At 43.1% G+C, this 27,256-nt stretch overlaps 1 protein-coding gene across 1 annotated transcript in view; it reads right to left on the bottom strand.

The window, feature by feature from the left end:
• SLC6A11 (solute carrier family 6 member 11) overlaps nt 1-27,256 on the bottom strand; it is a 276,818-nt gene that overhangs the window by 245,843 nt on the left and 3,719 nt on the right. The window lies entirely within an intron of this gene.

Raw genomic sequence — 27,256 nt, forward strand, 5'->3', positions numbered from 1 at the left:
ACCCTAATATTCTATGATTATATGATTGGTTGGGCCTCCTTGCCAAACCCTGGGAGATTAGGGTTTCACATTATGTGGCCCAATCATCAAGTTGATGGTGGAGGGAGGGGAATTAAACATTTTGAAGTTCATGGAGCCAGGGAAATGTGAATTAGAAATCTAATGTGTGTTTACTTGTGCTGCCACTAGGAGTAAATTGTGAGAGATTGAGGGGAATGCCCAGGGCTCTGTCCTTGGCCCTTTGTCATTTTCACTTTCCACCTGTATCTAGACAATCTCATCTACTCCCCAAACTTCTATTATCATCTCCACATTGATGACTTGCAAACCTCTCTGTCCAGCATTAGCCTCTCAGTTCCTATGTAGGCCCCAGATTTTCCCACCAGATTTTCCCAGCTGTAGCTAGATTTTCAAAAAAGCTCCATACCTAGTATGTTGAGCATTGTTGTAAATCTGATCTCTTATTTTGGTGCTCAAATGGGAGCTGAGATCAGGCTCATGAGGATTAGCTGGTCTCCCAGAGGTATGTTATAGGGGAGGGAGATACTGCTAATCTTCAGTGGTTAACGCGGAAGATACCACTGATTTAGGAACTCACACCTGCCTTTCCTTCTTACTTTATTATTCAAGTATTTTTATGGTAACATTTGTTCATTCTGAGTATCCAATAATCTATTAACTGTTTCCAAAGCAAAGATTATGACAGTTTTATCTCCAATCATACAAGTGTTAATTCATGCCTAACACTAGCATTTAATTTCAGGAAGGGGAACTACACAAAAATGAGAAGGGTAGTTAAACAGAAATTAAAAGGTACAGCACCAAAAGTAAAATCCCTGAAAGCTGCATGGAAACTTTCTAAAGACACCATAATAGAGGCTCAGTTTAAATGTATACCCCAAATTAAAAAACATAGTAAGAGAACCAAAAAAGAGCCACCATGGCTAAACAACAAAGTAAAAGAAGCAGTAAGAGGCAAAAAGGCATCCTTTAAAAAGTGGAAGTTAAATCCTAGTGAGGAAAATAGAAAGGAGCATAAACTCTGGCAAATGAAGTGTAAAAATATAATTAGGAAGGCCAAAAAAGAATCTGAAGTACAGCTAGCCAAAGACTCAAAAAGTAATAGCAAAATTAAGTATATCAGAAGCAGGAAGCCTGCTAAACAACCAGTGGGGCCACTGGACAATCAAGATGCTAAAGAAGCACTCAAGAGTGATAAGGCCATTGCAGAGAAACTAAATTAATTCTTTGCATCAGTCTTCACGATTGAGGATGTGAGGGAGATTCCCAAACCTGAGCCATTCTTTTTAAGTGACAAATCTGAGAAACTGTCCTACATTGAGGTGTCATTAGAGGAGGTTTTGGAACAAACGGATAAACAAAACAGTCATAAGTCACCAGGACCAGATAGTATTCACCCAAGAGTTCTGAAGGAACTCAAATGTGAAATTGCAGGACTACTAACTGTCATCTGTGACCTATCATTTAAATCAACTTCTATACCAAATGACTGGAGGGTAGCTAATACGACACCAATTTTTAAAAAGGGCTCCAGAGGTGACCCCCGGCAATTACAAGCAGTAAGCTGACTTCAGGACCAGGCAAACTGGTTGAAACTATAAAAAAAGAACAACATTGTCAGACACATAGATGAACATAATTTGTTGTGGAATAGTCCACATGTTTTTTGTAAAGGGAAATCATGCCTCACCAATCTACTACAATTCTTTGAGGGGGTCAACAAGCATGTGGACAAGGGGGATCCAGTGGATATAGTGTATTTAGATTTTCAGAAAGCCTTTGACAAGGTCCCTCACTGAAGGCTCTTAAGCAAAATAAGCAGTCAAGGGATAAGAGGGAAGGTTCTCTCATGGATTGGTAATTGGCCTGCTAAACCCAGGGTTGTGAGTTCAATCCTTGAGGGGGCCATTTAGGGATCTGGGGCAAAAATTGGGGATTGGTCCTGCTTTGAGCAGTTGGTTGGACTAGATGACCTCCTGAGGTCCCTTCCAACCCTGATATTCTATGATTCTATGGAAAACAAAGGGTAGGAATAAATGGTCAATTTTCACAATGGAGAGAGGAAAATAGTGATGTCCCCCAGGGGTCTGTAGTGGGCCCAATCCTATTTAACACATTCATAAATTATCTGGAAAAAGGAGTAAAGAGGGAGGTGGCAAAATTTGCAGATGATACAAAACTACTCAAGATAATTAAGTCCCAGACAGACTGCGAAGAGCTACAAAAGGATCTCACAAAACTGGGTGACTGGGCAACAAAATGGCAGATGAAATTCAATATTGATAAATGCAAAGTAATGCACATTGGAAAACATAATCCCACCTACACATAAAAAAATGATGAGGTCTAAATTAGCAGTTACCACTCAAGAAAGAGATCTTGGAGTCACTGTGGATAGTTCTCTGAAAACATCCACTCAATGTGCAGCGGCAGTCAAAAAAGCGAACTGAACGCTGGGAATCACTAAGAAAGGGATAGATAATAAGACAGAAAATATCACATTGCCTCTATATAAATCCATGGTACTCCCACATCTTGAATACTGCGTGCAGATGTGGTCATCCCATCCCAAAAAAGAAATACTGGAATTGGAAAAGGTTCAGAAAAGGGCAACAAAAATGATCAGGGGTATGGGATGGCTTCCCTCGGAGGAGAGATTAAAAAGACTGGGACTTTTCACCTTGGAAAAGAGTCAGCTAAGGGGGGATATTATTGAGGTCTATAAAGTCATGACTGGTGTGGAGAAAGTAAATAAGAAAGTGTTATTTACTCCTTCTCATAACACAAGAACTAGGGGCCACCAAATGAAATTAATAGGCAGCAGGTTTAAAATGAACAAAAGGAAGTATTTTTTCCACACAACACAGTCAACCTGTGGAACTCCTTGCCAGAGGGTGTTGTGATAGGGTTCAAAAAAGAACTAGATAAATTCATGGAGGATAGGTCCATCAATCACTATTAGCCAGGATGGGCAGGAATGGTGTCCCTAGCCTCTATTTGCCAGAAGCTGGGAATGGGCGACAGGGGATGGATCACTTGATGATTACCTATTCTGTTCATTCCCTCTGGGGTACCCGGCATTGGCCACTGTCAGAAGACAGGATACTGGGCTAGATGGACCTTTGGTCTGACCCAGTATGGCCACTCTTACGTTCTTATAAAGTTGCATTTTTCCTTACAAAAAAACAGAACAAACCCCTGTTATCACACCACTGTTCTCCAAATAGCCCCAAGTACTCCAAGAGTAACAAGAAACTAATAGCCATGAAGGTGTATTTATGGTGTGTAAAACTTTCTACATCTTCAGTTTTATGGACACACTTTTTATTTAGCTTTTGCCGACTGCCCCTTTAAGTTCTGTATCAAACTGTACAGACCCAGCATAAGTTTTAAGGATCATGGCAGCTGTTTATCAGGAAACCATTCCAGTATCACCCGTGGCCAAGGTATCAACTGGGCCATTCTTCCATGAATTATTTGACAGCTAACATACGATACCAGTGGTTCCCAAACTTTAACAACCTGTGAACCCCTTTCACTAAAATGTCAAGTCTCACGAATGCCCTCCTAAAAATGAATATTTCCAAGGATTTTCTCCTTTACCTGAGTATAAATTATAAGAGCAGTGATCTTGGAAATATAAAATTTGTTTTTATGACATGCTTATTACACACTATTTATTATTACTTATTATTTATCATTACAGTATTTTTATTACATTATGAAAATGGCAACACTCTTCCAAGATCTCACACTCATAGCTTCAATCACTTTGAATAAGCCTGTTATAAGACCAGGCTTCTATGTTTCATCAAGGAGTATCAGATGTGAAACAGCATGAAGGTATTTAAGAAGCCAACTCAAAGAGTTCCTTCTACACAAGCATTCAGGTCTTGAGCAGTCCAGGCAAACAACACACATTACAACAAAGCTTAAACTTGTTCTTCATAATATTTTTTAAAACAATACTAGCTGCCTATTTAATTTTAGAAACAGCAAAAAATATCCACCTCCCTTTGCATTTCTTATCAGAAGTCTTGACGTTTAAATCTCCTCAGTGTGATAGATATGCTTGCTTTGATCTGATTAGGTCTTGGAAGTCCAGGGGCTCCGGGCTGCTGGCCCCGTGCTGCCCGGGGTCCCTAGGGACAGCTCCGTCCGCCATTAGGGAATTTTTTCCCAAGAACCCCCTGTAACATTTTGCGAACCCGAGTTTGGGAACAGCTGTACTATACTGATCCATTAGCTGGCCCTATTATTTTCAGTCACAGTAATCTGAAGATCTGCTGCCATATCAGCATTAGCTCATTTTAATATCTCTAAATTAGATGTAGTTCAATTGTGTGTATTTAGGGATGGGGAGCAGCAGTCATGCTTTCAGGAGGCACTGTGCCTCCTGCAGAGATGTTGCCTCTGAAACTTGCCACAGGGCCAAGGCACTTCCACAAGACTCCTAACTCAGTGCTGTGCCCTATTCAAAGATTTTAAGTCCAGAAGGGACCATTGTGCTCATCTAGTAGGTGGTACACCCTAGCCCTGGATATCAGTGAAATCCATGGGCATAAGGTGTTTTTCTAGAGCATCTGGTGTATTCAGTGGCACAATTTTTAGGAAGGAAAGGAAAGCTGTTTGCATTTCAAGCAGTCACTGAGAGACACCATTAGTTGTTTCATACTTAAGGCTGTGTTCAATTTTTCTGTTTAGCTAAAAATTTAATTTAAAAATGACAAATGTGAGATGAATATAATCCAAGCTAGCAATGCAAGCCATATGTCTGTTAAATCCGATAAAATGGCTGGTCATGTTTATGAATCAGCATTTGTTTTTGTAGTTTTATTGCTTTACAGTTATAAATAAAAATTCAGTTTTTGCTGGCATATTGTACTGGGAAAAATTGAGTAAACACCAGAGACTAGCTCTTCAAAGAGTTACTGATTATGTTGCAGCACCTGCTCTGCAGCACAAGCTGCCAAATGGCACAGATACTTTGTATAATATGTTTAAATTATTTCAATCTGGATTTTTAGAGGTCCATTAACTAGTGACGAAAATACCACCAGATAAACAGTTGCAATCTGTTTTTAGTGTCCCACTAATGACTCAGATATACAGAGTATTTTATATTAATTAAAAATGTAACTACACTAACTTCACAGAACACAATATTATTACAGCATAATACCTTTCCAAGACAAATAGCTGTATCCCTCACCATCTGTACAGTACCTCAATCAAGCATAATGAACAATCCCAGACATGTCCTGGAATGTAACTATGTTTATTTCACCAGTTATATCTGAAAATTTTACCAGGATGAAGAGAGATGCTTCTTCTAGGGCTGTAATTTGAATTGTGTATTTACATCCCAAGACATTATAAAATAGATTTTGTTAGGAACAATTACAAAAGGCATATAAAAAAGACAGAAAATATAATGCCACTGTATAAATCCATGGTGTGCCCACACCTTGAATACTGGTCCAGTTCTGGTCTCCTCATCTCAAAAAGTATATAGAGTATCTAGAAAAGATTCAGAAAACATCAACAAAGATGATCAAGGGTATGGAATGGCTTCCATGCGAGGAGAAAGTAAGAAGATTAGGGCTGTTCAGCTTAGAAAAAGAGATGACTAAGGGGGATATGATAGAGGTCATGAAGGGTGTGGAAAAAGTGAATTCAGAAGTGTTATTTACCCACTTTCACATACAAAAACCATGGGTCACCTGATCAAACTGATAGGCAGCAGGTTTATTACAAATGAGAAGAAGTACTTTTTCCACACAATGCATGACTAACTTGTGGAACACATTGCCATGGGATGGTGTGATGGTCAAGACTATAGCTGGGTTCAATAAAACTAGATATGTTTATGAAAGGTAGGTCCATCAATGGCAATTAGCCAAGATGGTCAGGGGTGCAACCCCATGCTTGGAAGAAACCCAAGCCTCTGACTTTCAGAAGCCTGGAGTGAAAGAGGGCTGAATCATGCTCTAATTCCCCTGGTTTATACACTCCCCCTGAAGCTCTGGTATGGGTCACTGTCAGAGCATACTGGGCAAGATGGACCATTGGTCTGACCCAGTATGGCAGCTCTTATGCTTGTAGCCAAAAGGAATGATTATGACTATTCAGGCCATAGAATTTTACCTACTAATTCCTGCATCAAGCCTAGCATCTTGTGGTTGAGCTACAGCGTATTGTTCAAAAAGAAATCCAATTTTGATTAAAGATGGCAAGTGATGGAGACTCCTCTGCTTCGCTGTGGTAACTAGAGCTGTGCAAAGTCACATTTTTGTGAAACTTCACTGGAAATTTATCATCCTTGTTTTCATGCCATTTTGTGACCCAGAAATGTAATTTTTCATATCAAAATCATGAGAAATTATTAAGATAATGGTAGCACCTAAAAGGGCACATCCCACAGAGAAAGACAGTCCCTGCTGCAAAGGTCAAGGGCAGGGGAAAGGGATAAAACAATTATTGGAATGATAACTAATAAAATGCACACCAGTTTGTTTTGGTCATTTTTTTTTTACACACTAAGTACTCTCCCCACTCTCCCATACTTCAGTATTCTTGGCTTTCTCTTATCCCAGCATCAGTTCTGTCTCCCTGCATCTTATTCCGAATATGCACCTGAGCAGTTCACTCAGGAGATAAATAACTAAAGTAGATAACAATCAGCTAGTTTCTATAGGCATCAATCAAGAAGTGGATGCTCACAAGTGGAAACTACATCAGACTCTCTGCTGCTGCCTCCCTGGACCTCTTTCTAAGGTAGCAAGTCAGGTGGCCTCTCCCACAGTCCCTCTAAGTTCACCCATCTTTCCCATGACCCATGACTCTCAGGGCTCTCCCCTGGAATCCCCCACAAACCAAAAGTACCAACTTTTGCCTTCTTTGGGCTTGACCCTTCTTCCCTCTTTCATTTCCATTACTCAGTTCTTCAATGGAATGTCTCCTGGAGCTTTCTCCCTGGAAGTCCCAAACCTACCCTTTTGTCAGGACTCACCACCAAAGCTTGCTGCACCCCCTAGGGGGTGCTCTGAATCTCTCCTGGCCTCTTGCCAGACTTCTCTACTTCAGGAAGGATCCCTGGACATTCCTCCTTGACTCTTCCAGTCTCTCTAGTCCCAGAGAGTGACTGTTGAGTTCCTCCCTGCAACCCCCTTCTGTTCCACACTTCCCTTCTTTAAAGTCTTCAGTTCTCTGCACAGGAAACATGCTTTGTGGGTCTAAATCCCTGCTCCTTTGAACAGAAATGATTTGAAAGCCCTCAAACCTTCAAAATGGCTTCCTAACTCTACCTCCATAATGGAGTATCTTCATAATTTAATAAGTCAGTCAAATCCCATGAGAGGTGTTAGAGATCTCTAGCTTTTCAAAGTATTTTTTATTACAAAATATTACTTAAAAGGAACGTGTGTGTGTGTGTGTGTATGTGTGTACCATTAAGTGTATATATATGCCATTAAGTGTAATTTCAATGATAAAAGTCTCAGAAAGTTAAGATGAAAGGGCGAACCAGCCTGGTACTTTGCAGAAGTGTTTTGCCATGTCTTGTGAAAGACCTAGCTTGGGAAGGCCTTTTAGACTCCCATTCCCCTGACATTGTTACTGTGGTGAAAGTTTGATCCTGGGGTGATGTGAAGGGGGACTGTGTTTATCTATTCAAGCTGGTATCAACTGATTTATGAAGGATCTTGACTCTTGGCTAGAGACAAATCTGCCAGCACTGGAGGAAAGAGAAGATATGGTCTGGGAAAGATCATCAGTGATTCCAGTGACCATGTAGATTTTATCTTCGCTCTTATGTATATGTAACCCCTTTACCAGGTGAAGCCAGCAGCGACCAGGGCCAGGTTCAATATTTAGGGGTTCCTCTCTGTCAATACAACACCAAACCGGATCGAGCCCCAACCCAGTAACCTGGGAAAATTATAACCCGGGTGCCTCGAGAGGCAATACTTCCCCACTTGCAAGCACAAAGTCTGAGTATAGAAAAGAAACATTTTAAGAAAAGGAGGGAAGTAACTCAGCATTAACTTGAGAAAACACTGCAAACAGGGTTCATAAACATAAACCATGAGCAAAATACCCACTCTCAAGTAAGTTGGGCAGTGTCCTTTTCCCTTCAGGTTCTTAAGTCCAGCAACCCAAAAGTCCCTTTCATGTGCCCAACCCTTCTCTGCACCCCCTCACAGTTGATGTCCTTCATCAGTGCAGACCTAGAGTTCTGAGGTGCATCTGCAGAGTTCATCTCATCCTGGGTGGATGGGGGCAGAGAGTAAAGAGGCTTCTTACACACTCCGGTGCTCGAGCACTTGCTCACCGCCCCTCTCTGTGGGGCTCTGATCTGGCCCTCCCCGCCAGCCACTTCCAACACCTCTGCACCAGCTGCCTTACTGGCCAGTTGTCAGGTCTCTCTGCCTCACCAGCCACTTGATCACCAGCCAGCTACCAGTCACCTTCTGCTGCCACCTGCCTCTCTGCTGTGACCTCTGACATCAGTTTCTTAGTAATTTTCAGCTCTTAGCAGACTGGGCAGTAACACAGCCCTGTCTCAAGTGATTTAAGCTCTCTAGTTTCAGCTTTGATTGAGCAATTAAAATAGCAAAGAGGCTCCTAATGAAGTCTATTTAGCTCTATTCTTTGAACTTTGGAAGGAACAGGTTAAACCACTCTAGGGAGAACCCTTGGTGAGGGTTTGTAGCCTCCTGACTAGGACATCTGTCCCCACCCTTCATACTTTCACAGGGCTCTGGCATTCGAGCCCCTGTCTTAACAAGGTTCTTTCAAGTGAGGGTGACCCCCTTATTTGGGACAGATTAAGCACAGTCTGGCTTTCCCGAATTCCTACAATAATTACAATATTGGTAACTGTATTTCACTACCCTACATTCAGTATTAAGATGATTTGTAACTCAACACCAGCCAAAGTTGATCATTTTGACACCGCTCTATCTGCTGAATATGTAAGCAGAGCAGGAGCAAACTGTATTTACATAAACACACCCAAAGTCTCTCCTCCTCCCAACTAGCTGTCAGGGAAGCATTCATTCAGACCCTGCTTACATCTGGCTTTTCCTAAGAGCACACAAAACCCCATGGACAGTGTAATTAATCACTGGTTAGCTCTAGAAACATGCCCCAAAATGAAAACCTGGGGAAGTTTGTATTTTTAACACCAATTCATTTCCCTAAATTCTTTCAACCAAATAGGAGACAAACATGTCTAGGGTATATTTTATTGCTACAAAGTAGTTAACATGATCAAGGCATGTAGTTTTAAGACTATGGTGTCAGGATAGTATACTTTCAGTTTCACAATATTTTTACCTGATGCAAAATGTGTTCTTTTGGGAAAAAGGGGAGAAAAAGTCTCATTCTAGTGTAGCAAGTGTATCTTCCTATTAACTTTATGGACCTGCTAAAGGAAAGGAATTATTTCATTGTTTGAAAAAGATTGACATTGGTTCTTTATTGACTTGGGGAAATTATTTTCTATGGCTGGCTGCTGGGTAGGATTGTTTGAGACTTAAATTAATTGTAGAACATCCTAACAGCCATACACAAAAGGTTATGACTGCTCCATTAGTCAAATTCTATTGCTGTTTATTTTAGACAATATTTAATTTTTCTTGGATTTATTTCATGTTGATGTATTGAAGGTCACAACCTTGAGGTATATGCAATTTAAAATTATCATTGCTGATGACAATTCCAACTTGAAAATAGGTAATGACCCATGCAGGAAATAATTAGTTAAGAATTAAAACCGTGGAAAATCAACCGCAAAATTAGCCACGCCTATTGTATTACGCAGGCACTGATAAGGGCTTCATATTTAAGACTGAGCCAGGATTTCAGTTTTAACAAGACCTTCTAGAGATGAAATAATAACTTGATTTAAGAAAATGAAAAGTGAGAGTATTCTTTTAATGGTCTGTTCATTTTTGACCTTCACTATACACTTTTCTGGACTTTTGCATGGTGTTTCTCACCAACTTTTAGAGTCCTTTTACACAAAACATATAACACACAACTTAAATTCTCACATGTCAAAATCCCCCTCATTTGAGCTACAAACCCTCTTTCTGGAACCTCTGTGATGTTCTTTAAAAATAATGGACAGTTTCTTCTTAAAAAAAAAAGTCTTAACAAAGCTGCTATTTCCCCATATTATGTTGAAATGCACAAATCAACAGGACCTGGACTAGTTACATCTCCCATGATGCACTGTGGTTCAGCCAAACGGTGCATTATGGGAGATGTAGTACAACCAGGAAACCTGACCTAGAGAGGAAAATGAGGCACGAAGCACTCAAACTACAGCTCCCGTGAGGCATCAACTCAGCTTTGGTGAGCACAGACTCATGTTGTACTGACCCAAAAATGAAACATTTCTATTCCGTTTGACAAACCAAAATGTTTTGATTTGGGTTAAACTGATCCACAACAAAATATTGGCTTTGTTGTTCTCAATGGAAAATCAAAACATTTCAGCAAAATCTACTGTCCCACAGAAAACACTGATTTTTGTGGAAATTGTATTTTCCATAACCAAATCCAGTGTATAAGTCATTCTATTCAGTAAGAAATTTTTCTGTATTAAAACACACACACACACACACATATATGATTTCCATTTAATCAATGTTTTGTATGTTCCTTACAGTGAAACCACACACATATAAAAGTAATTTTTTATCCACTGCATCTCTTTGGCACACAGAACTTGTGTTTGCAAAGCTCCCTATTGATGTGCACAAAAATGGAAGCCCTCTGTAAAATTTGGCCCTGTAATGTTACTTTGGGGAAAATTCTGTAAAAACGTGCATCCCCTTCCTTACAGGGGGATTTAACGGAATTTAGATTAGTGAAGGATTTGGCCTGTAGTTGCTAGTGCAATACAAATGAAAGCAGAACAATGCTTGTGCATAAACCAGAGTAGTTTTTTGAAGCATGAAAAATTGCTGAGGAGTGAAACTAGATAGAGAAAAATTAAAGGCAATTTTTCCATTCCCCTCCCCACCACACTCGCGACAAAGAGTAAATGACAGTAGAAGGCAATATGTAATGTCGCTACGTATGATTTCTTAAACCCACTGAAAGTCACTAAGTAACATCAGCTTTGAGTAGCATACCAGCTTGATGTCACTAAGTATACAAGGTGTTTGGTTCAGAATGCCTGAAGTAGAAAAGGTTGTTAGAAAGTAAGTGGAGCGGAGAGTTCTAAGGCTAAATTAGGGGAGACATCAGTTCAACATACTTGAAATCTAATGGATTGTATGGCAATAAATATGTTAGAAGAATGGAATGTTAGCCCACAAAAGGTGACATACAAGTTTATATTCCTCCTCTTCCATCCTGTTGCATCTTTTCATAAATGTCTCTAACTTCTAATCCTTGATTTGTGATTTTTTGTTATACCTGAATAAAATATTAATGACCTATGCCCAACTAATCAACAGATAAATAAGGAATATGGGTGTGAAAGCAAGTCTATATTAAGAAAGATCATATTGTCTGAAACTTCATAGTTCCTCTTGCAAATACTTATCAGTAGAAGATAAGCCCTTAAACCGGGAAAGGTGGGATTTGTTTTGTTTTGTTTTTTTAAGTGTGAGGCTGGATACAGTATGTTGATTTAACATATGGGGACTATTCCTTAGATAGAGAATCAACGCAGATAAAATAAAAAGTGATCCACAACTTCATTCACTCTTCAAACACCACACTCATTCAGCTACTCAGCACCATTTGAGAACAAACCTTCTTGCAGAGTAGGTGGGTAGTTCAACTTCTAATATTCACCAAGGAACAGAACAATGATGCCTTCTTATCTCCCATCCAAATTTGCTCCTATCCTGAGGGACCCAACAATAACCACTACAATGAGCCTGTTGATCTCCTCTCTTTTATACTTTAAAGTTTCTTTAAGCTTTGAGACAAATTATGCTCCAGAATGCACTGCAAATTGGAGGAAAAAAGCCTTTCCTAAAGCTTCCCAAACTGCCTCAAGAGATCGCACACCTCTTGCAACAAATGCTAATCTCACACGATGGTCTCTCACATGCTTTTGCCTTTTACCATCTCCTGGTATGCACATTGTGCCTTTTAAACTTTGAGGAAATGAGATCATCAGGCTTCGCTTCCGAGCAGGGTATGTAAATGAGGTTGGAAGGATGTAGCAGACCATTCCTCCTCAAGTGGAGAAGACAGCAGGTGGATGGAGCGAAGGTTAGGGAAGGAGCTACCTATAATTTCCTGTAGCTTTAGATAAAATTTTAGTATCCAAACATATGGAAGCTTCTTAAATTGAGTTTCCAGTCATTGTGACATTCACCCATCTCTAATCACTGCCCAATGCTAATTCAATAGTAGCAGCATTGTAGTCTGCAGAAGCATGTGGAGACTTGCTCCACTGTAACAGACAATGTAGACACTCTCTAGTATTCTGAGGTTTTAGTGGTGCAAATTCTCATACTTTGGAACCTGACCCTAACATCTCCCAGAGAATAAGGCAAGAGTAATTTGTTTTGTGGGCATTAGAGTAAATGTTTAGTGTAGGGTTTTGTTTTGGGTGGAGGGGGTTGTTTCTAATTAAAGGGTTTAATGGTATAGACGCTCTAGAAATTAAATAAATAAATATGCCTCTATCCCTGAGTTTTCACAGTCACACAACCTGGTGAGAAGGGATTTAGAGTTACAGATGACGTTGTTTATGGAACCTTACTTTTGAATTCAATCGTCAGGTAATTGTTGCCTTTAAAACATTAGCCTTGACTTAAAATTTCCTACCTTTAAAATGTTCTATGCCTATGACATACTAACATACATTTTACAAAAGTAACTAGTGATTTTTGGGTGCCCAGTCTGAGGTGTTAAAAGGGGCATATTTGTCAGATGCTCAGCATTTTCTGAGAAGCGGGTTCTTTTAAGATGTACTCAAAAAACGTAGGCCATCAAAATCATTATTCGCTTTTAAAAATCTTTGAACATCATGTTTAGTTTTTCTTAATAATTGATTTGTTTACAACTTTGAACTGAAGTTTCTTGATCGAGGAGTAGATTTAACTTTTTAGTAAAAATATGGGGATGTGCACATGCTTTTAGGATTCAGTGCTTTTAATTATTGACTAGAACAGAAACTATTATAATGCAAACTTCTTATTTCAGTCAGTATGTGTCAATACAGTGTGTGTATTACATAACCACTGTAGAATTGCACATAGAAGAAGAAACAGAAAGGTCTTATTTATACAGGTGGAAGTTATTGAACTGACATTTGAACCAAGCAATTTCCCCTCCAGATAGATGACCCAAGGAGGAGTGGGGAAGGGCAAATGGAAATTCTCTTATTCTAAGTCTGTCTCCCATTCACATTTACCATGTGCTTATGCCAAGAGCCTGGAGGACTTTTAGATTAGGCCTCTAGGCATTGCATTCTATGATTTTTTTCCCCAGTGAAGAATGTAGTTAAAACTTTCTGTTGACTTTGCTTTCTTGGAATATTTAATTCATGCATGGCAGGCAGCGAGTTATTCGCTGCGTTTGAAGATTACATTTTTAATTTTTTTCACTTACGCTGGCAAGAACAACCCGCTGCAGATGAAGAGGCAACCAGAATTTAAAGATCACCTTTGGTCCAGGCTAATCCTGTTCTCAACGCTCTTGTACTGATTCTGGAGTGTAGCGGGAGAGCTTTCTATTCCCGCATAAGAAACCCAGCTTTCAGAGTGACCTTAAAACTGTTCCCTCTTACTTGTGATTAATAGACATAGGGCTAGATTCCCTCTAAACTGGTCTCCATGGGGGTATTTCCCCTGGTGCTGCTGCATGCATTCCCCCTGGGATTTGGCCAGCAGAGGGCTGTTGGCGCCATAGGAGCTCTGATGGCAAATGTTCTGAATCATCATGGGTGGGATTTTGAAAAGTACTTTAACTTGGGAGCACAGTTCACATTGAAAGCCAATGGGACATGTGCTTCTAAGTCCCTTAAATGAGTCTGACAATCCCACTCCACATCCCCCTACTTGTGTTGACTACTCCTTTTCTCAGCATGTTGTCTGCCACTTTAGAGGCACAGCTGACCCAACTGGCAGGCATACATTGGGGTAGAAGAGTTATGATGGCTATTCGCTGCTGCAGCCTCCTCCCACAGCGTACATTCACCTACTGGAGTTTCTGCAGCGGTCTTCAGTACACCAGCTGGCCCTGGGTTCCACTCAGAACTAGCGGGCTTAATTATATTTGGACAATTGCTGTTCTTTATGGCTCATTCAGCACCTCATGTCCAATCTCTATTGTTCTATTTTCTCACTCTTGCAGGGCTTGGCTCTCTGTTTATAACTGTGACAGAACTGTGTAGCTCAGGAGTTTTCCTCTTTCACCAACAGAAGTTGGTCCAATAAAAGATATTACCTCACCCCCACCCCCTTGTCTGTATGAAGAACTAGGTATGATACGGGCAAGGAAAATCGGGATTGTGAACCAGGACAGAGCTGTGGTGAGGATCAAGGGGAATGTAGACAAGGCACTGTATCATAATTCTTGGTAGCTCCCAGGCTAATTAGCCACAAGCCCTGCTGCCTGACGTTACCACACAAGGGGGCTTGTGGAGTCACTGACACCTGTGCAAACAGAATGTAAAATGCTCCCATCTGTGCAAGCAGAGAATTCCGAGTGGGTAGCAAGTTACACCCACTTAGTGATGTAATTGACTACACAAGGTGCAAGGCAGTGGAGATTCAGAGCCAGGGTCTGTCTAAATCCTGGAAGGGATTGCTGACTACACTACAGCTCAATCAAATAAAATCAGAATCACATATTCAACCACAAATATAAGCATAAAAACAATCATGTTCCCGTGTCAGTATTAAAAGCAATGGGGTACAGTGTTCCATTTGGGATACTGTAACACCTGGAAAGTCATATTAGGACTTAAAGGTGTGGGAAGAAGCACTGCTCCTAAAAGTTTCAATCGAAACTAATGAGTTAAATTTCTGAGTGGAGAGAGCCCTACAGTAGAATCTGAATAGAGACAAATACGGAGTCATAAGGTAAGTAGTGTTCAGGGAGATCAAAAAGGCAACCACTAAGTCTAATGGTTATTGGCTCAGCTACCTACATATAAACTGGTCAGGTGTTACAATGGGGGTAGGCTTAGAGAGGCTGTGTGTCTAAATGTGTATTCCTTGGAACAGTTAGCTCTGGAGCATGCAAGAGGAGAGGCTATTCCTGACTCTATCCTTAGTAGCACACAAGAGGGATTTCAAGAAGTAGATCTAGTTGAACCCACTTATTAGCAGTGATCACAATATAACAGAGTTCAGCATCCTCAAGGGAGGAATCAGATCAAAAACTAGCACTAGATTCCCCAAGCTATTGGTAATCTGTAAAAGGTCCCCTAAACAGGACTACAGGTTGTTATGGTGGAAACAACATAGCCTTACAGGACAATGAAAACTCCCATTCAGGAAATGAAAACAGAGGAAACTGTGTTTGCTTTGGAAAGGGCAGTGAGCCTCAGACCCAGGGCCTTCCTACATGGTCTGAATTTAAAGAAGTGACACCTGAAGGACAGCCTCAAGTCCAGGCCTTGATCACAGGGGCAGAAGGGCACATGGAATCTCCTCTCCTGTGCCCCCTGTGCAGGGACCAGTGCCTGAGCACAGAGACTACCACATCAAATGAGGCAAAGATGGGGAGAAAGCCTGGCCCCTCCCGCTCCCTCATGCACCTACCTATGGAGATGGCCAGCTGCAAAAGAGACTTCATACTCAAGGAGTGGCAGAGAGCATATGGTCTATGTGCCGGGGAGCATCAGGGGAGCCTAGGTCTCCCTGTAGCACAAAGTTTTCCTGGTTCATTTTTTGGGTGGCTCAGCTGTGCCTAAATAGCACAGTCTTGCCCTAAATGACTAGACCAGTGTCATGGAGACTTTGAGCAGTGCTTCTCTTGCGGCAGAGGATATACCACTGCTACTTAAGCTGGACCGTGACCATATAGACCAACATCCCAAGAGAAATAATGAGTTCAAAATGACTGCCAGTATTTCAGCGGGGAGGCTGGAGGGGAGGGCGCCATTGATAATATGTAATCATCTTCCCCTGTCCATCACTACATGTAAACTGGAGATGTCTCAGGCATTTTCCAAGCAATCAGCCAAGCCACTCCACCCATCTGGCCACTCCAGCTGTGTGGGACTTGAGGGTATGACACCACCAAAGCCATATCAAAAGAGACAATGTAGCAAATAAATGCTACTTACGTTAACAGCTCATGGTAATCACTAATACACACTAATTACTTGAACATGATGTACTGTAAAGAATAGCAGTAACTGTGGCATCTGTCATAAAACAGAGACCCTTGTGAAGTAAGTGAATCGATGGACGTCTGACATGTTGTCACCGCACAGACTCCCATAATCTTCTTGTAACACTTTTCTTAGGGCAGCTTCTCCTTGAGCAGATATTACACAATTCTATTTACCTCTTATGTCGGTGTGTTTTTAAAGGCTTTTGAATGTGAAAGCCTCCATGGGCTGACTAATGGGGATAGGAAAAAAGGCACAAAGAGTTCTCTCGAGTTATTTTCATTCTGACTCCTAGATGATTTATAAAACTGTGCACACTGTGAGTAGTTGGAAAGCATGTGCCTAAGCTCTAAGGAAGAGCAAAATAACAAAAAGCAAACCATGCCAGAAAAGGGAGACTTCTCCTTAAGTGAAACAGATTCCTTTTTTAATGAATACTTTGTTAGTTTCCCATGTCATTCCCACATCCAGTCTGTCCTAATAGGAATTATAGGTATGGTAATCTCATTAGAACAATTAAAAATTGAAGATTAGCAAACACCGTCCTTAAAGACCGTACGTCAACGTAACTTCAGAATCAATCTCTTTATATATAAAATCAACTCCAGCCTTGGCTATTTTTAAAGGACAGTCAATTACCTCTACCACAATTTAGTAGAGAGAAACCAGCATGATTCAAGTCAGCTCCAACAGAGGTCTTATTCTTTAGGGAGATCAGATTGGGTATGGACTTGAATATATTCAGCTTTAAACTCAACCAGGCTGTGGGAGTCTGTGAAGGACTCATCATGCATTCTAGACACACTGTTGCATACAAATGCCAACAAACAGAGCTGCGGCATAGTGATCAGCAGATTTCTTTTGTATCCTAACCAGTCATTTCTTTTCATTTTTTAAACCATACTACAAAAAAGCGAAGTTGAGCAATGCAATTATCTTTTTCTGTGGATTATCCTTCAAATGTTCGTGTATTTTAACTGTAGGGGAGAAAACAATCAGGGCACTGATAGCTTTTTTTCTTGCTTAAAGCTATGCACAAGAGACTTCAAAAGACCAAAACGTCTTGTTTGACTATTTCGATAGATGAGAACTTGCTGTTGCGATTTGTAGTTTGGCTAATTCCCCACCGACGAAGAGAAGAAATTACCTGTACTGAGATTTTTAGAAGCCTCTGTGCTGAGAGGCTGTTTCCCACAGAAACAGATTTGTTTTGTTCTTTATTAATCTAGGTTTTAGCAGGCCCAATACCCAACGTGGCCAGTCTCCTGTACCATGCTTTTAGATATGACACAGATAAAACATTTGTCACAGTTTCAGCTACAACAGGAAACCTAAAAGATTTCAAAACAAAGGAAGAAAAATGGACCTTCTTATTCACTCACTGGGCATGCTCCACTAACATTTTACATCATGTGATTACTTGTTTCCAAGGCAACAGCTATGCTGCGGAGTACACAATGTCCCATATTTAAGCAAGTGTTTTTTTATGATCATTGTAAAAATGCCAACAAATCTATCATATTAATTTGTGACAATATACTGATACATGTTTACCAATATCTCATTTTTAGCTCATCATGAGCACAGTCCAAGATATTACAAATCTAAGCTTTTTGGTACAGCAGTGACAAGATATTTAATGATAAGACCGTTAAAACAGTCACTAAATTATATTGAAATGGAATGGTCTCAGTCTGCTAGAGAACAAGGATGCTGCACAGCTATTGTGCCTGAATTATGCCTTTATCTTAATTCCCTACACCTTAGCAAAGAGATTATTTGCATGATGATTGATTTATATTCAATAACCATAGAGTGACTATGCAAATACCTCTTCTCTGATTAGCCACTGCCTATGGCAAACATGGCTAGAACACCTTGTCACCCATCTATCCCCAGATATTAAGCACAATATAATAAGGAATTACTCTTACTAGGAGGAGGAGGGCCCTGAGCAGCAGTAGGGTGATGTTGAGAAGACGGGGTTAACTTGGACAGGGTGGAAAGGAGGGAAGAATTGGAAAAGACCATGTTTACATTCACATTGGTGTGAATTCTGAAGGCTGAGGTTCATAGAAGCTAGAGAAGACAGTTGAGTATGGTAGTAAGTGGAGAGGGCTCCCACTTCATTTCCCTGACTTAATTGACTCCTATGTCTTCAGCCCTGGTGTCAAGTTCAGAATGCAGTTTTTGCACTGTAAGCCCCCAAGCTTTCTAAGTACTCTAGCATAGATTCTGACAGAGTTGTGGTAAGTTCTTTGCTCAGTTACTGCAGGGGCTACGCTATTTTAAATGCATTTGTTTTCCAACCTGTCAATTCTTGTTCTTTGAGCATTACTAATAAAGCCTCATTTCACAGTTAAATCATACCTTGGCAAAGGGACTCCGGTGGTAAGTGGTTCTCTGCCCAGAAACAGTGTCAGCAATTCCATGAGCACCTCTTTCTGCCCGAAGAGCAGAAGTGTTCTTAATGAATGCACACAGTGCTTGAGATCTGACAGGCACACTCTATTAGTACCCTGCAGACAGTAAGCAGCACTTTGATGTAACCAGAAGTTGAATGACAGCCAGTGCTGAGTGCAGACAATAGGTGTAATCTGTTGTCATAACTCTACTCAGAAGTTAAGCAGCCACATTCAGTACTAGCTGAAGCTTCTGACGGGTCTGCAAGGTTAACCTATGTATGATGACTGTGTTGTACTTTCCCAGCACAGAGGCAACAAAAGTGAGGATGACAGTGGAGAGGGCCACATCTTATTGTAAAGGATGTCATCTCCTGGCCAACTTCAGATGGAAAAAAGGCACATCTGGAATCTAATGCGGTTTGGGAATCTAAGAACATTGATGAGTCTAAGACCTTGACACTGCAAATTGTTTAGAAAATAGGTAGGCAAACACCCTCAACTGCGGGAGCAGTTATAGATTCTACCCATTCCTCACAATACTTCTCCCAGCCAATCTGCTTCACCTCCACTTAATCTGGGTTAAGTTTAAACCAGCAGCTTTTCATCAAAGTTGCAGAAATTCGGACAGCATGGAGACTCTGGAAACATCTGCAGGGTTCTTTTGACTTCAGTGGGAAATAGATTGAGCCCTCTAAATCTGAGTCAATCAAAATGAGCCTATGGGCCTGATTCTGATCTCACTTTCATTGGTGTAAATCAGGAGAAAAGACTGGAGTTATGTGGGTATAAAATTATTGTGAAGAGAATTGGACTCAGTTGTAATATTCCATGTAACAGGGGAGAGCCTGAGGCTAAAATAACCCTGATTACAGAAAAAGCCCCAACTGAGGGAATCAAGTGATTCCAGTATATAATACCCAGGAGACTGCAACTGTCTGTAAATACTGCAGGGAGCAGTAAGAAGGCCTCATTAGGGCCCAGGCACCAGCTGAGAGAGCCTGAGGAGAAGGGCAAACTCCAGGCAGGAGGTGCTGGGAAGCAGAAACACCAACCAACCAACCCTCAGAGAGGAGGGACTGTGCCCAGCTGAAACTGGGATGAAGCTCTGAATTTGTGTTCTATTTTAAAGACTTTCTTATTTGGACTTCCAGGAAGGAGACACTGAACTTGGGTTAGAGCCTCGTGGGCTTTTGACATGGTCTCCCACAGTATTCTTGCCAGCAAGTTAAAGAAGCATGGGAGGGATGAATGGACTATAAAGTGGATAGAAAGTTGGCTAGATTGTGGGGCTCAACGGGTAGTGATCAATGGCTCCATGTCTAGTTGGCAGCCGGTATCAAGTGGAGTGCCCCAAGGGTCGGTCCTCGGGCCGGTTTTGTTCAATATCTTCATAAATGATCTGGAGGATGGTGTGGATTGCACCCTCAGCAAGTTTGCAGATGACACTAAACTGGGAGGAGAGGTAGATACGCTGGAGGGTAGGGATAGGATACAGAGGGCCCTAGACAAATTAGAGGATTGGGCCAAAAGAAATCGGATGAGGTTCAACAAGGACAACCTGCACTTAGGACGGAAGAATCCCATGCACCGCTACAGACTAGGGACCGAATGGCTCGGCAGCAGTTCGGCAGAAAAGGACCTAGGGGTTACAGTGGATGAAAAGCTGGATATGAGTCAACAGTGTGCCCTTGTTGCCAAGAAGGCCAATGACATTTTGGGATGTATATGTAGGGGCATAGCCAGCAGATCGAGGGACGTGATCGTTCCCCTCTATTCGACATTGGTGAGGCCTCATCCGGAGTACTGTGTCCAGTTTTGGGCCCCACACTACAAGAAGGATGTGGAAAAATTGGAAAGAGTCCAGCAGAGGGCAACAAAAATTATTAGGGGACTGGAACACATGATTATGAGGAGAGGCTGAGGGAACTGGGATTGTTTAGTCTGCAGAAGAGAAGAATGAGGGGGGATTTGATAGCTGCTTTCAACTACCTGAAAGGGGGTTCCAAAGAGGATGGATCTAGACTGTTCTCAGTGGTAGCAGATGACAGAACGAGGAGTAATGGTCTCAAGTTGCAGTGGGGGAGGTTTAGGTTGGATATTAGGAAAAACTTTTTCACTAGGAGCGTGGTGAAACACTGGAATGCGTTACCTAGGGAGGTGGTGGAATCTTCTTCCTTAGATATTTTTAAGGTCAGGCTTGACAAAGCCCTGGCTGGGATGATTTAGTTGGGGTTGGTCCTGCTTTGAGCAGGGGGTTGGACTAGATGACCTCCTGAGGTCCCTTCCAACCCTGATATTCTATGATTCTATGATTCTATGACTCAATAAAATGGAGCATCAGGAGGGTATTGTTTAACCTACCTTGGAACTGAATGAGTTCTTACTGGACCTGCAAGAGGGGGCTAACGGGCTGGGTGACTGCAAAGTGACACCTGGCCACAAGGGGGGACTCAAACAGCTACTCCAGTATGTCCCATTACAATAATTTGAGAAAATTAGCAATAGATTGGCTCTCCTAAACCAAACTATGGCTTGTTTACACAGGGAGTTAGTGTGTAGAGAACTAGGGTGTGAAATTAAAACATACTAGCTATTCTGCACTAACTCTCCATGTGGACACACTTCTTGTGCGCTGAATTCCCTCAGGTGGTTTAGCTTAATACACTTCCAAAGTGCACAAAGGCACTTTAGGAGTGTCCACAGGGGGACTTAATACATATCAAGTACTGCAGGCTTTTCCCTTGTGTAGACAAACCCTAAGGTGATCAGAATGTATCAGTGTACTGTATGGCAGTGAGACTGGTCTGGCACCTTACCACCCCTTTCGGGCAGAGGGGAAATGGGGTGTCGGGACCTTGCCACTCCCAAGCTTACGTGTTCACCTCTCTGGGGGTGGCCTGATGCGACCTAATGGCCTCTGTCCACACAATCACCCCTTAGTCAGGGTAGTGTTCCCTAATGTCTGGAGTCCATATAAATTGCTCCCAGTGTCAGAGCAGTGCAGTGCAGTGCCTGGGGCATGGGATATGCATCAAAGCGAGAGACTGCGTTCACTTTACGGAAATCAATGCAGAACCTGACTCTTCCGTCCGGCTTGGGAACTAGCACTATTGGGCTCTGCCATTCGCTCCTTGACTCTTCGACTACTCCCAGGGCCAACATCACCTCAAGCTCTTTCTGCATGGTCTCCCACATCTTCCTGGGGAGCAGGCAGTGATTCTCCCTCACTTTGTGGCTGGGGATTGTGGTGATCTGATGGCTGGTCAACATGCTGTTCCCTGGCTGCGCTGACAAGACAGTGGGGAAGGCTGATATCAACTGTCATACCTGTTCCTGCTGTACCAGGCCAAGCTTTTGGCCTATGGCTGCCGCCCCGGCTCCGCCGGTTTGCTGGCCAATGGCCCCAGTTGGGGTTCTGGAGGGTATGGGGCGATCATCAGGCCTTCCCGGGCTCTCCAGGCCTTGAGGAGGTTCACATGGTAGACCTGAGTGTCTTTCCTTCACCCCGACACCCGAACTTTGTAGTCGAGAGGCCTATTCATCTGGTCACCTCGAAGGGGCCTTGCCACTTTGCTAACAGTTTAGATTCAGAGGAGGGTAACAGCAAGAGGACATGGTCCCCAGGCTCAAAACTCCTCATCTTCACCCCCTTATTATATTGAGCCTCTTGACTACGTTGGGCCTGCACCAGGTTCTCTCATGCCAAGGCTCCCAACTCTCGAAGCCGCTCCCATAGATGGAGGATATATTGAATGGATCCTCTGACCCAGGTCTCCTATTCGTCCCATGTTTCTCTCAGGAGATCTAAGATTCCTCGGGTTTCCTCCCATAGAGGAGTTCAAAGGGGGAAACCCTGTGAAAGCCTGAGGCACCTCTCGCACAGCAAAGAGGAGTGCTGGGAGAAGCTTATCCCAGTGCTGAGGGTCGTCTTCCACTAAGTTTCTCAGCATTGCTTTCAGGGTGCCATTAAATCTCTCTACCAACCCCTCTGGTAGCAACCCCTCTCTCTACCGCCTCTGGGTACCGTGTTGCATAGTCGACCATGACAAGGATGTACTTGTGGCCCGAGCTGCTCTTTTCCAAGGGCCCCCCCAAGTCCAGGCCAATCCTCTTGAAGGGCATCCCAATCACCGGCAAGGGCACAAGGGTGGCTTTCGGTACCCCTTTCAGGCTGGCCTTCTGGCACTCAGGGCAAGAGGTTCAGTAATCCCGCACCTCTGGATGGATGCCCAGCTAGAAGAATCTCTGGGCCACCTGTTGCAGCATTTTCTCCCTCCCCAGATGCTGGCCCAAGGTACTGAGTGAACCAAGTGGAGTAAGTTCCTCCAGAACCACCGCAGGACCAACAGTTGGTACAGGTCTTCTTTCGATTGGGGCTCCTGGACCACGCAATAGAGTAAATCATTATGGATCTCAAAATGGGAGCCTTGCTGTCAGTGTTGGGGTGGGTCTTCCTTCCTCCTCTGGATTGCTAAGCAAGACTGTATGAAGAGGACACTCCGAGGATAGGAGAACACAAGGATGAATCAACTAGCCCCATCTTTCTTAGGCACACTGGTAGTCCTCCGAGGCCACACCTGGGGGAGGACTTGGTGCATGTCTTAGCAAGGTTGCCATCTGCTGGAATAGCTGCTCCCGATGTTGCTGTTGTGGTTTGCTTGTTGTTGGGCAGTCAGCTCCCGAATCAGCGGCTGCTGCTGTTCTTGCTGCTGCCCCACCTGCAGTTGCTGTTGTGCCACCTGCTGCTGTTGGTTGTCCAACAGCCATTTCAGAAACTTCTCTGGCTCCATCTTGGGTGTCTGGGTCCTTCTTTCAGGCCCTGATCGATGCCCACATTCTCCACCAGTTGTGACTGGCCTAGCACCTTATTGCCCCTTTGGGGCAGAGGGGGAAATGGGGTGTCGGGACCTCGCCACTCCCAAGCTCGCGTGCTTGCCTCTCTGGGGGTGGCCCGATGTGGCCTAATGGCCTCTGTCCACGCAATCACCCTCAGTCAGGATAGTGTGCCCTAATGTCCGGAGTCCATATAAATTGCTCCCAGTGTCAGAGCAGTGTGGCGCAGTGGCCCAAGTCCATATAACCCCCACCTAGCAGCGGGGCCTCTACCGTTTTTGCAGCCCCAAGCAGTGAAAAAACCTGTTGCCGCTGAATTGCCGCCGCGGATGGCAGGAGAGAGAGAAGCTGCCACCGAATTGCCGTAGCAGCGGAAACTCTGCCACCCTGACTGCCACCCCAAGCACCTGCTTGGAATGCTGGTGCCTGGAGCCGGCCCTGCCTAGCAGGCGGGTAGTGCGCCCTAGCGGCCAGAGTCCATATAAGTTGCTTCCAGCATCACGGCAGTGCAGCCAAATGGCCAGAGTCCATATAAGTGACTCCCTGCATCAGGGCAGTGCGTCCCAATGGCCAGAGTCCATAGATCACCCTTTGCAGGGGGGGTAGAGTGGCCTAGTGGCTGGAGTCCCTATGATTCCCCCCTCGCAAGGGGGTAGAGCAGTCTAGTGGCTGGAGCCATATGATTCACATGCTAGGACGCCCGCCCCTCCCAGGGGGGCAGGTGGCTGGGAGTAGGGGGACCCGGGCCCATCCTCTCCACTGGGTCCCGACCCAGGGCCCTGGTAGTGGCAAGTTCCTCTTGCCACCAGCTCGGCTGGGATCCGCCCCAAACATGCCGAGCCTCACTTCCTACCCTAACCTCCGGGTCCTCCATGTCGAGGGGTCCTCCGGTCTGTTCCCCTGCTGTGACATGCTCCGCCAGGGCACATCCTGGCTTGGCTAGCTTCCGGATCCTGGAGCACAGACTGTCCTTCCTCAGAAGCTAGCGGTATGCCTCCTTCCCCTCCAGCGGTCAGCCCAGACTGACCAGCTCTGCAGGCTTTTATACCTGTTCTCCAGTTGGACCATTCCCAGAAGAGCCTCAGGGGCGTGGCTTCTCTGCTAGGAAGGAAGGGTTAAACCATGCAGTACCAGAGCGGGGCCACTCCACCCCGTCACAGGCAGGTAATAATATCTCCTCTATTAGAGAGTCACTTAGCTACACTCTGTCATTTTCCTATACCAGATTTGGACTGGCTAGAGAGCTTGCTCATACACACCAGATGTGTTCATCATGAGATCCTTTAATGCTCTGCCAGGTATGGCTGAGATTCGTTTAAATAAGGTATATTACACACAGTGCCACTTAATGGCTGAACAGTATAATACAATTTAGCATTCTTTTATAGCCTTAAAATCCATGTGCATTAAATGTATTTGTCTAAATCCTCAGCTGGTGTTATTTGTCATAGATCTATCAGTGAATTTACACCAGCTGAGGATTTGACCACTGTTCCCTTGCCTTTGGTGGCTATTGTTGGTAACATTTTTCAGAGTGTCAGAGCAGTGCAGCACAGTGGCCCAAGTCCATATAACCCCCACCTAGCAGGCAGGTAGTACGCCCTAGCGACCAGAGTCCATATAAGTCACTCCTAGGATCAGGGCAGTGTGGCCCAATGGCCAGAGTCCATATAAATCGCAGTAGGGATTATACTAGTTTGAATTACTTATAGCAACAATCTGGGTCAAAATGAGTGTCAGTTTCTCAAAATTAAGAGAATCCATTCAGCTCAAGGCCTAAATTTTTGACACCTATTCTGTATCTGTTGTATTTCAACGTTAGAAGTAGTCTTCCATCTAGACAAGAAGGTCACTGTCAGACAAAAAAAGAAACAAAAAATACAAGGTTTCATCAGAAGTATGACTGGTATTATACTTAAACAAGTTAATATGCAGCAAAGAAAAATCCTAGAGTTAATTTCCATTTTTTATAAGCAGTACTGCTTGTATTTGTAGATCACATTCAACTGCAAATGCCAACAGTTTCCTGGGCTTATCTCCAATTTTAAAAATATTCTTCATCTTTCTTTGTAAAACAAATTCTGTCTTCCTGGACTGTCCATCTCAGCCTTTGAGTCTATTAATTTTAAAAGAAAGTCTGCCTTTTGACCGTGCATCTTTTCTCTCAATCATTCATGCTAAGGGTGGAATCTGAGCTCTCTCTTCTTTGAGGCTATGATCTGATGAGGAGCCCTAATCTCAAAGTTTCAGATATATCCCAGCACACACTAATGGAGGGTTTATCAGTGACATTCATCTCTCTAGATCTGGGGCTTCAGGAAAGGCTGAAAGGAAGGGTTGCTAAGCAAGACTATATGAAGAGGACACTCAGAGGATAGGAGAAGACAAGGATGAATCAACTAGCTCTTGCGCTAAAATTGACATGGTCGCAAAATCACATTTTAAGATGCAAAAGAAAAATACAGCTTGCAGAAAAGTATAGTTTGTCTGTAAGCTCACTGTCAAAAGTAAAGCCCAAGGCAGGAATATGTGCTAAAGCAGTAAGGTACCGCAGGTATCAGATCACACTGAGATGGACACTTTTTTTCCCCATAAAGAGATTGAGGTATTTTAATATGGAGTGACCACAACTAATGCTTATTGTTTCAAAGTAACCACAGGGACTCACTCATGACCACCATGCAGAGGTTGCTTTCAGATGAATGACAGCTGCAAGGCGTGTGCATGTGTTCTGAGATGCAAATCTCATTGGGCCAGAGAGACCATCACAGTAGTAAATATGTCATTGTACAGCCTTTCAGCCTTAAGACACCCCCAAAGCTTTATAAACTAGTGAATTGAGATTATGCAACTGAAGCACCTAGGAAGTCTTAGAATTAAAATTTTAGGGTGAGAGCGCAAGAGAGACTGAATGTTAGCCAGGACATTGAGTTTGTCCCAACTTGTGTGAAAAGTGCCATGTGTTCCTTAAACTTCTACCGGGAGAGCAACCCGAGACCTGCAAAAGCACCTCTCAGGAAATACCTTAGCTGAAAAAAAGACACAGCTAACTTGGCAAATGTACAGGATTACCTGACACCCCATCCTGTCAGAAAGACTTTCAGAAGCCATTGTAGGCCAGATTTTTTAAAAATGTCACAATCCAGGGCAACTGCACTTGTATTTCCCCCACAGTAGTCCAGCAAGGCACTCGCTGTCAGGCTTCCAGCACCCCATGCTGTTGCCTCTCTTGGGTAGAGAAGACACACACATTCACCCCCTCCCCCTTCTAAGTGGGGTATCTCCAGGCTGAACCATGATGCCTTTACTGTGCTGTTCCCAGCAAAAGACAGACTGCCTAAGCAGACCTGTTTGCTTTCTCTTCAGAGTCTAACAACTGCGTAACTGCTACAATTAAGATACCATACAGCTCTTTCTATGCAATTTTATTCTTAGGATAAAAGTATCACAGAGAAAACATCTTAAAAACAATATGAGAGAACCCATGCACTTGCTCATAACCTTCCCAGAGATCACTCTAAATCTAACATGCGCTCTGCCAGATAAATAGTCCTGCAAACCCCTCAGAGGGGCTCTCTCCTATGGTCACAAGTTCGTAACAGCCTCAGCACAGAACTAGCACCCTCATGAGAAGTTTATTCTCTCCTTTATACAGTTTTAGGTCTTTGATCTG

Source organism: Natator depressus, chromosome 7 (assembly GCF_965152275.1).
Source record: "Natator depressus isolate rNatDep1 chromosome 7, rNatDep2.hap1, whole genome shotgun sequence".
Lineage (NCBI taxonomy): Eukaryota > Metazoa > Chordata > Testudines > Cheloniidae > Natator > Natator depressus.